The following is a 7,774-nucleotide window of genomic DNA, read 5'->3' on the forward strand; positions in this document are numbered from 1 at the left end:
CCCCTCCACAAATCAAATTTTGGGCTGCAAAGAACTCATGGAACAGACATTGGCCACCAACTTCTCCCTCTTCCCTGATCATATTGCCGACCTTTTGTGCGAGATATGGCTGATTGAATAAAGAGATTAGAATCTAGTATTTCTCTCTCCTCCCTCTTTCTCCTCTCTATGGGCTGTTCATGTGCACTATCTTGAAGGAGGAATCGGGAGGGAGATTGAAGGAAACGGTGATGGAGATTGATGGAGATACTGAAGATTGATGTGTAGCATTGGATTGAGAGCAATGGAGGCTCTGTCAGCTGGTCATGCAGTCATTTAATGCGTCTCGGGTTTCGTAAAATACGGTATGACAATTTTTATGAAGAAAATGAAGGCTTTTTAATAGTTTATGATGATAATGATGTTCTTATTGGATGAAAATTTGTTTGAGTGCTAGTTGTGGCATGATTAATTGCTGTTTATAAAAAAAATTTGACTTTGCAATGATTTACATGCTCTATTTAATTCCCATAAAACTCGAAATGTGGTTTTTAAGCGGTAAAATGATAGTTTTGTCGTTTCGGGTGGGTGAAATGTGTTCCTATGGGGGGGAAATGGAAGATAAATTGAACATTAGTATGCTAAAGTGATTGGAATAAGAAAAATAAAAAATAACATATTTTATTACCAAATAAATAAAAAATATATAAAATAAGGAAAAAAATAGAAATACACTTCACAAAAATAAGAAAAAATATAATGATTGTTTGTGGATATATGGTAGTGGCAAAGCATGAGGTTTAGCCTCAGTTTGCCCTATCTCCTTGTCAAAGTTGGTGATTTATTGCTTTTTATACATCAAAACATGACAAAATGAACCTCTACACCTATCCAACGAAAGCAATACCTAAACGTAGGGGGTTAGGATGTTTGAATGGTGCAATTTACGTGCTGATTATTGTTGATTTGGTGATGCATATCATGACATAGATTTCGTTGTATTTTAATTAAGAGGATAGTAGCATGGGTGTTGTCTTGGTGCTATCCTTACATCGTCACAACGAGTTAGTGAATGAGCATTGAAAAGCCTAGTTGTACACAACACGTTTCTGATTGAAAATTATGTTTGAGAACTTTAGGATCATCTACTTTTGCATGTGTATGCCAACCATGGTATCAGAATACAAGGACTGGATGCATAGCACCTGTTTTCGATTATGATGACCCACGCTTAAGTGTGGAAAGGTAACCTAAGCCGTAGGATAGTTGTTCATTTCTTGGGGAATCATTTGGTAAGGACACATGATATCTCCTGGAATACTCTCAAAATGAAAGAGTGGAATTTGTTCATTTGTTCTATATGTTGAGCAGTGCATCAAGGGGCTAATCCCTGCGATGTAGGAGAGTTGCAGTAAGGCCGCAGTGATTCCACTGAGAGGTTGCCTCCCATGTATGTGATTATCGTGGCTTTTATTGTCAGTGTGTATGGGTTCTCCGTCTGTGGAGTTTATAGAAAGGGAAACGTTGGACTACAAAACTATAAACGCATAGATTAGGATTTAGGACAGTTCGTCCTTTAGCAACTAATAGACGCTCCTGGCCTGCAAGGCCATGAGGGTGTGTTTGTCTGTTATGAGCATGAGGTTCAGCTAGTGCCATAGCTAGTGCTGGCCCATTTGAGTTCCCATCAGTGGTGCGTCTGCTGGGAGCTGCCAACAAGTGGTGGTTCTCAAATCTAGGGTTTCTAGGGACCAAAAAGTTGGTTTATGTTCTCTGACAAGGACCGTCAAGCCGAAATACAAAAAACAGAACGTGCTAAGAGGGCTAGACGGCGGTTGGAGATTGTAAGTCGCTATTCTCCTCAAAGGAGTAGCCCGATATGCATAAGAGGCAGTGGTCTTAGTAACCCAACTGCTGCACATAGTCCTTTAGGTGTAGAAGGAAGCGCAAGTTCTTCCTCTCTTCCACCAAGTCAACCCACTTCAAGTGGGGGTGTGATTCCATCAATCCAAACTCCTATTGTTAATCCAATTGTCGTCATGGCACAACCCATTGCAATTCCTGCAGGGATGCCGAATCTGCCTGCTTTAGGAGTGCCTTTGCCCATTTTTAATGGGTTAGCCGAAGAAGATGCGGAGTTTCACATTTGTGAATTCCAAAGATTAATGTTTAATTACCGCATTCAAGATGAGGGACATCTTATGATATTCTTTAACATGATGTTAAAAGGAAGGGCTGCAGTATGGTATCATAGCATAGAGACTGGAACCATAACCACAATCGACCAATTTTATGCAGCTTTTCGAGGAGAATATGCCCCTAAAAGAGGTGGCCAATATTGGTTGCGTGTTTTGAATGTAACATGCCAAGACCCCCATGAGAATGTGAAAGCCTATGCCAAGAAGCTTAAGTGTTTCATAAGTTACAAACTTATATTCCTATTCCGCCGGTTGCCCAATTGCAATACTTCTTGCATGGATTGGATTTTAATATTCATGTACAACTGAGCAGTGTGGCTTTGGCTGATATAGACACCGCCATCATGCGGACGGAAGGAGTAGTCTCACGATTACAAACGGCCTACTCCTCTCGAATAAATCTTAATGCGGGTCTAGTACTTGGAGGCAATTTACCATTGACAAATGGCAGTCAAGGGATGCCTATGAATAACCCTAATGGGAGAGGAAGGATGGTTCAAAATGTACCTTTGCTACCAGCTCCTCCCAATGTGACTATGCCTATGGCTAGTCAGTTGGCTCCACCAAATGTTGGAGGCCAAGCTTCGAACCCTAATGTTGTTCCTGTGAGTCAACAACCAATGCCCAATCAAATTGTTAGGCCAATGGAACGACGGATAGATGATCAAGGCTATGAGTCGAGTGCCTCTAATGTCCTTGGCGAAGTTAAGGATATGATGAAGTACTACATCGACATGATTTCTGAACAATATCAGCAAATAGCTGTTGACGTCAATTTCCTGAAGAAGTAGCAGAATCTGATAGGGAGTCGACGCCCTGAAGAGGGTGGTCCCTCAAGATTTAGCTATAAGTGGTGTGGCGGATAACATTTCCCTAGAAACTGTCCAAATGTTAAATGTGATATTTGTGGGAAGTCGAGCCACTTAGCCGCTACCTGTTGGAGTAAGATTAGTTCCCTCCAACAAGGGACTAAACAGCCAAGTCCAGTTAATCATAGAGCGCAAGGTAATAACCTCCAGCAAAATGATGGACCAAGACAAATACTGCAAAGGGGAAAGACCACTATAGAGGAGTTGCCACAAGGCAATGGAGTCAGCCTTATCGAGGCTATACGCGTTAATGGTGCTGAAACCTCTAACCTACGAGCCGTGACAAGAGGCCAAAAGGCTAGAGAGGTTGACAAAGATAATGCAAAACCGGTCGAGGGAAACCCTAAGTAAGGGGATAAGGGGATGTAAGTCCTGAATCCTGGCGTGGAAGGTGGACCTCTAAGGCCTGTTGACAAAAAAGTCGATCCTAAGAAGGATGAGGAAGTGCCAAGAAAGAAGGCAAGAGCTAAAAGAGAAGCACCAAAGCTGGTCCCGAGACCAAAAGAAAGGATGGTTTGGCGAGAAAAGAGAGCTTTGGCTACCTATCATGATTTTGATCTAGTAAGTTCTCTATGCGAAGTCAAACCAAATGTAAACCTCTTACAGTTGATTAAATTATCTCCAGGAGTACGCAATGAATTCAAGAAGATCCTGCGTATTGGGTATATTGTAGAACCTTTGGGCATAGCACGAGTAGGGGAATATTGGTTTGATCATGCTGAAAAGAATTGCCCTGGGGTTTCAACATACGTGGATGGAATATTGGTGGAGCATGCTATCGTAGACACTGGGTCCTCCGTCAATATCATGAGTTCATAGTTGATGGAGAGGTTGGGTCTAGGTATCCAAAAAGATAGCTCCACCCTTCTTAGAATGACTGATTATAGTCTAAGGCAACCAGAAGGTTGCGTTACTAAAGTCCATGTTACAGTTGCAAGTGTAGAATGCTTCTTGGACTTTAGGGTGATAAGATTTGCAAGATGTCCTAGCTATCGAGTCTTGCTAGGTAGGCCTTGGATCTTATGAACAGACTATCAAGTCGATATACCCGCCGGTCGAGTGGTTCTAGGTAGAGGTGCTAATCGAGTAATAGTCGATGCTTACCCTGAGTCTCCTCAAAGTGAGAGAGCTCCTTTGTCCTCTACTGAATTAGAGACAATAGATGATCCATCTGGTAGTGAGACATCATCCAGTGATGAATCTAAAGAGGGGTCCACTACAGAGGATATTTATCAGATAACTCTAAATGAGCCGATAGAGCCGCAAGATAAGATAAGAGACGCGGATGTGATTGAGTTGGACCTTGGCACGCCGAATGATTCGCGGCCAATTAAATTAGGTTCCATGCTTAGTTTAGCAGAAAGGGAGGACTATGTGTCCTTGATTCAAGAATTCCGCGACATCTTTACTTGGAGTTATGATGAGCTGAGAGGTATTCCTCCCACCCTGGCTGTTCATACTATTCCTGTAAAAGAAGGCAGTCGTCCTGTGCATCAGAAGGTAAGGCGTATGCCTTTTGAATTGAGGGACGGGCTGTTTGAGAAGTTACAGAAGTTATGGAAAGCTGGTTTAACCTTCCCTGTACAGCACACACAATGGTGTTCACCAGTTGTCATCAGGAAGAAGAAAAACAACCAGATCCGACTATGTGTAGATTTTAGAGAGCTGAATAAGCAAACAGTTAAGGATTACTACCCGTTGCCATTTATTGATCAGATTTTGGATCAATTAGCGGGTAGGGAAATATATTCGTTTATGGATTGCTTTGTGGGTTACAACTAGATGGCAATTGCAGAAGAGGACAAGTTGAAAACAACTTTCATTACTGTCTTTGGTACTTTTGTGTACCATGTGATGGCCTTTGGTTTGTGCAATGCACCTGGATCATGGCAACGAACAGCAGATAAGACCTTTGGTGACATCTCCCCAGATGAGTTGAAAGTATTTATCGATAACCTGGGAGCAGCCACTGTAAGGGAAAGGATGTTGATTATCTTAAGAAAGTGCTTTGAGCACTACAGACAAATTTGTATCGCTCTTAACCCACGGAAGTGTGTCTTTGGAGTGCCTTATGGGCTATTGCTAGGCCATGTGGTTAGTTCAGTAGGGATCGCCAACTGATCCTGAAAAGATCAAGGTTATAATCGCTATGAGTCCACTGCGCACTCCGAAAGAGGTACACAACTTTTTGTCATCGGTAGGGTACTATCGGAGGTTTATAAATGCCTTGGCAGAAAGGACATTGCCATTAATGAACTTATTATCCTTTAGCTGTCTATTTGTATGGAGCGACCCTTGTAAGGTAGCTTTCGAGGATGTGAAATAGGAGCTAGTAAAAGCACCAATTTTAAAAGCACCTAAAAGAGGCGAGGTATTTTGCATATTTTCAGCAGCCACCATGCATAGTATCAGCTGTTGTTTAGTCCAAATCTGGGAGGAAAAGTGGTATCATCCGATAGCTTTTGCTAGTTGAAAATTGGGCATATCAGAAATTAACTACACCTACATGGAGAAGTTGTGTCTTGCGATGGTCTTTGCGACTAAAAAATTCAGGCACTACATTCTCTATGAGAAGGTAGTTTTCTATACGAAGGCAGAAGGGCTTAGATTGCTTATGAACAAGCTACAACCACCTGATCGTCTAGCAAAGTGGTTAATCACTTTGCAAGAGTTCGATTATGAGATTAAGAGTAAGCCACCGAGGTTGCAAGGGATTGTGGAATGCCTTGTGGATTTCGGGGAGCGGAAAGAGACTTTGGCTGAAGGAAGTGATATTGAAGAAATGTTTAAAATTGATATAACTTCTATCCCATCTTGGTATGCTGCCATCACACATTACCTATCAACAGGAGAGACTGGAGCTGGTTTATCAAAATTTGAAAAGAGGAAAATTAGACAACAGACTTTGAAGTTTTCCTTGATCTATATCGGTAGATTGTTGATGATATCTACCGCCGATGTGTGATGCCTGATGAGGTTCCTTTCATCTTGGAAGAGTGCCATGACTCTGCGTGTGGAGGGCACTTCGCTGGACGGTTGACGCCACATAAAGCTTTAAGAGCTGGATATTGATGGCCGTCCATCTTCCAAGATTCCTTTGAGTACATTAAGAGATGTGATACCTGTCAAAGACATGACAGTAGAGAGAATAGGAAACGCCTACCAATGCCTATCATGGCTATCCTTCCATTTGAGAAGTGGGGCATTGACTTTATGGGTTCTATCACCCCGTCGTCTACTACTCAGAAGATATACATTATAGTAGCAACTGATTATTTTACAAATGGTCAGAAGTGCGGGCGACGAGGCAGGACAATGCAAAAGAGACTCAAGTTTCCTTTTAGAGCGTGGAACCCACTTTTTGAATAAATTGATCAAAAGTCTGACTGAAGCTTGGCAAATCAAGCATAACAAAATAACCCCCTATAATCCGCAAGCCAATGGGCAAGTCGAAAGTACTAATAAGTAGCTTGTGGGTATCTTGTATAAAATAGTCTCTTAGAAGAAACAAGATTGGGACAGGAAGTTGTATGTGGCAGTATATGGGCGTACAATACAACGTTCAAGCGAGCTTCTGGCCATAATCCATTTAAATTAGTTTATGGGGAAGAGTGTGTGTTACCCCTCGAAATCGAGTTGCCAACCATACGGTTTGCAATTAACCACTCTTTGGGAGACGAAGATGCACTCTTTGAACGTTTCACAACCATAGCTCACTTGGATGAGCTGAAATTGCAGAGCTTATTAGACCAGGAGGTAGCTAAACGTCGGATGAAGCAGTTGTATGACATTAAAGCAAAGAAGTATACCTTTAAAAAAGGGCAATTAGTTTTGTACTACGATGCACGTAGGGAGTTGTTTCTAGGGAAGCTAGAACCTAGATGGGATGGCCCCTACAAGATTGTCAGGATATGAAAAAATAGTTCTACGGCTCTACTAGCTGATCTATAGGGAGTAGAGTTTAAAAATAAGGTTAATCTTAATAATATTAAACCTTATTATTTCTAAGTATGCTAACACAAAGAAATGCATTGTAGGTCCATGCTAGGGCTGATTTGAGACCTGTAAAAGAGCTTAAAGCTGGTTGATGGGCGGTTAATTCCTTATTTGAAGCACCCATATTTGGAGCAGAGATACCATCAGGGGAAACTTATTTGGTGGAGCAAAGGATACAAAGTGATTGAGCAAGAGGACGTAACCTTTGTGTGGGAGATCAAAGTCTTCTGCCATCACTGCTTACGAATGTTGACAAGTATACTTGTTGAGTTTAATGAAGAAGATGGGATGGAGCCGTCAGTTCATCCTCTAAACATGCTAAATTTTGACTATCATAATTACGAAGAGAGGAGTTCGTGATGGCAGGTTGTGTAAACCCATTGTGGACATACACATTATATTTTGACGGAGCATCCACGGGCCCTAATAAAAAAGGGAGTGTTGGAGTAGTAATCTGAGATCCCCAACGTAGAGTTACGATGAAGTTAGCTGCTTATCTCGAGGTAGGATTCACTAACAACATAGCGGGGTATAAAGCCTTGATTATGGGACTGTATATTGCCAAGCAAGGTGGTATTCGGTGGTTGTTAGTAAAAGGGGATTCCCAGTTGATCTTGAATCAGCTAGATGGGACATACGCAGTGCGGAATCCCATCCTTTGTATGTATCATCGAACTACCATGACCCTACTTGAGGAGCTTGAGAGAGTCTCTTCAGTTAATTCCACGTTAC

The sequence above is a fragment of the Lygodium microphyllum genome, chromosome 2 (assembly GCF_053477565.2).
Source record: "Lygodium microphyllum isolate KBCC chromosome 2, Lygodium_microphyllum_v1.1.10, whole genome shotgun sequence".
Taxonomy (NCBI): Eukaryota; Viridiplantae; Streptophyta; class Polypodiopsida; order Schizaeales; family Lygodiaceae; genus Lygodium; species Lygodium microphyllum.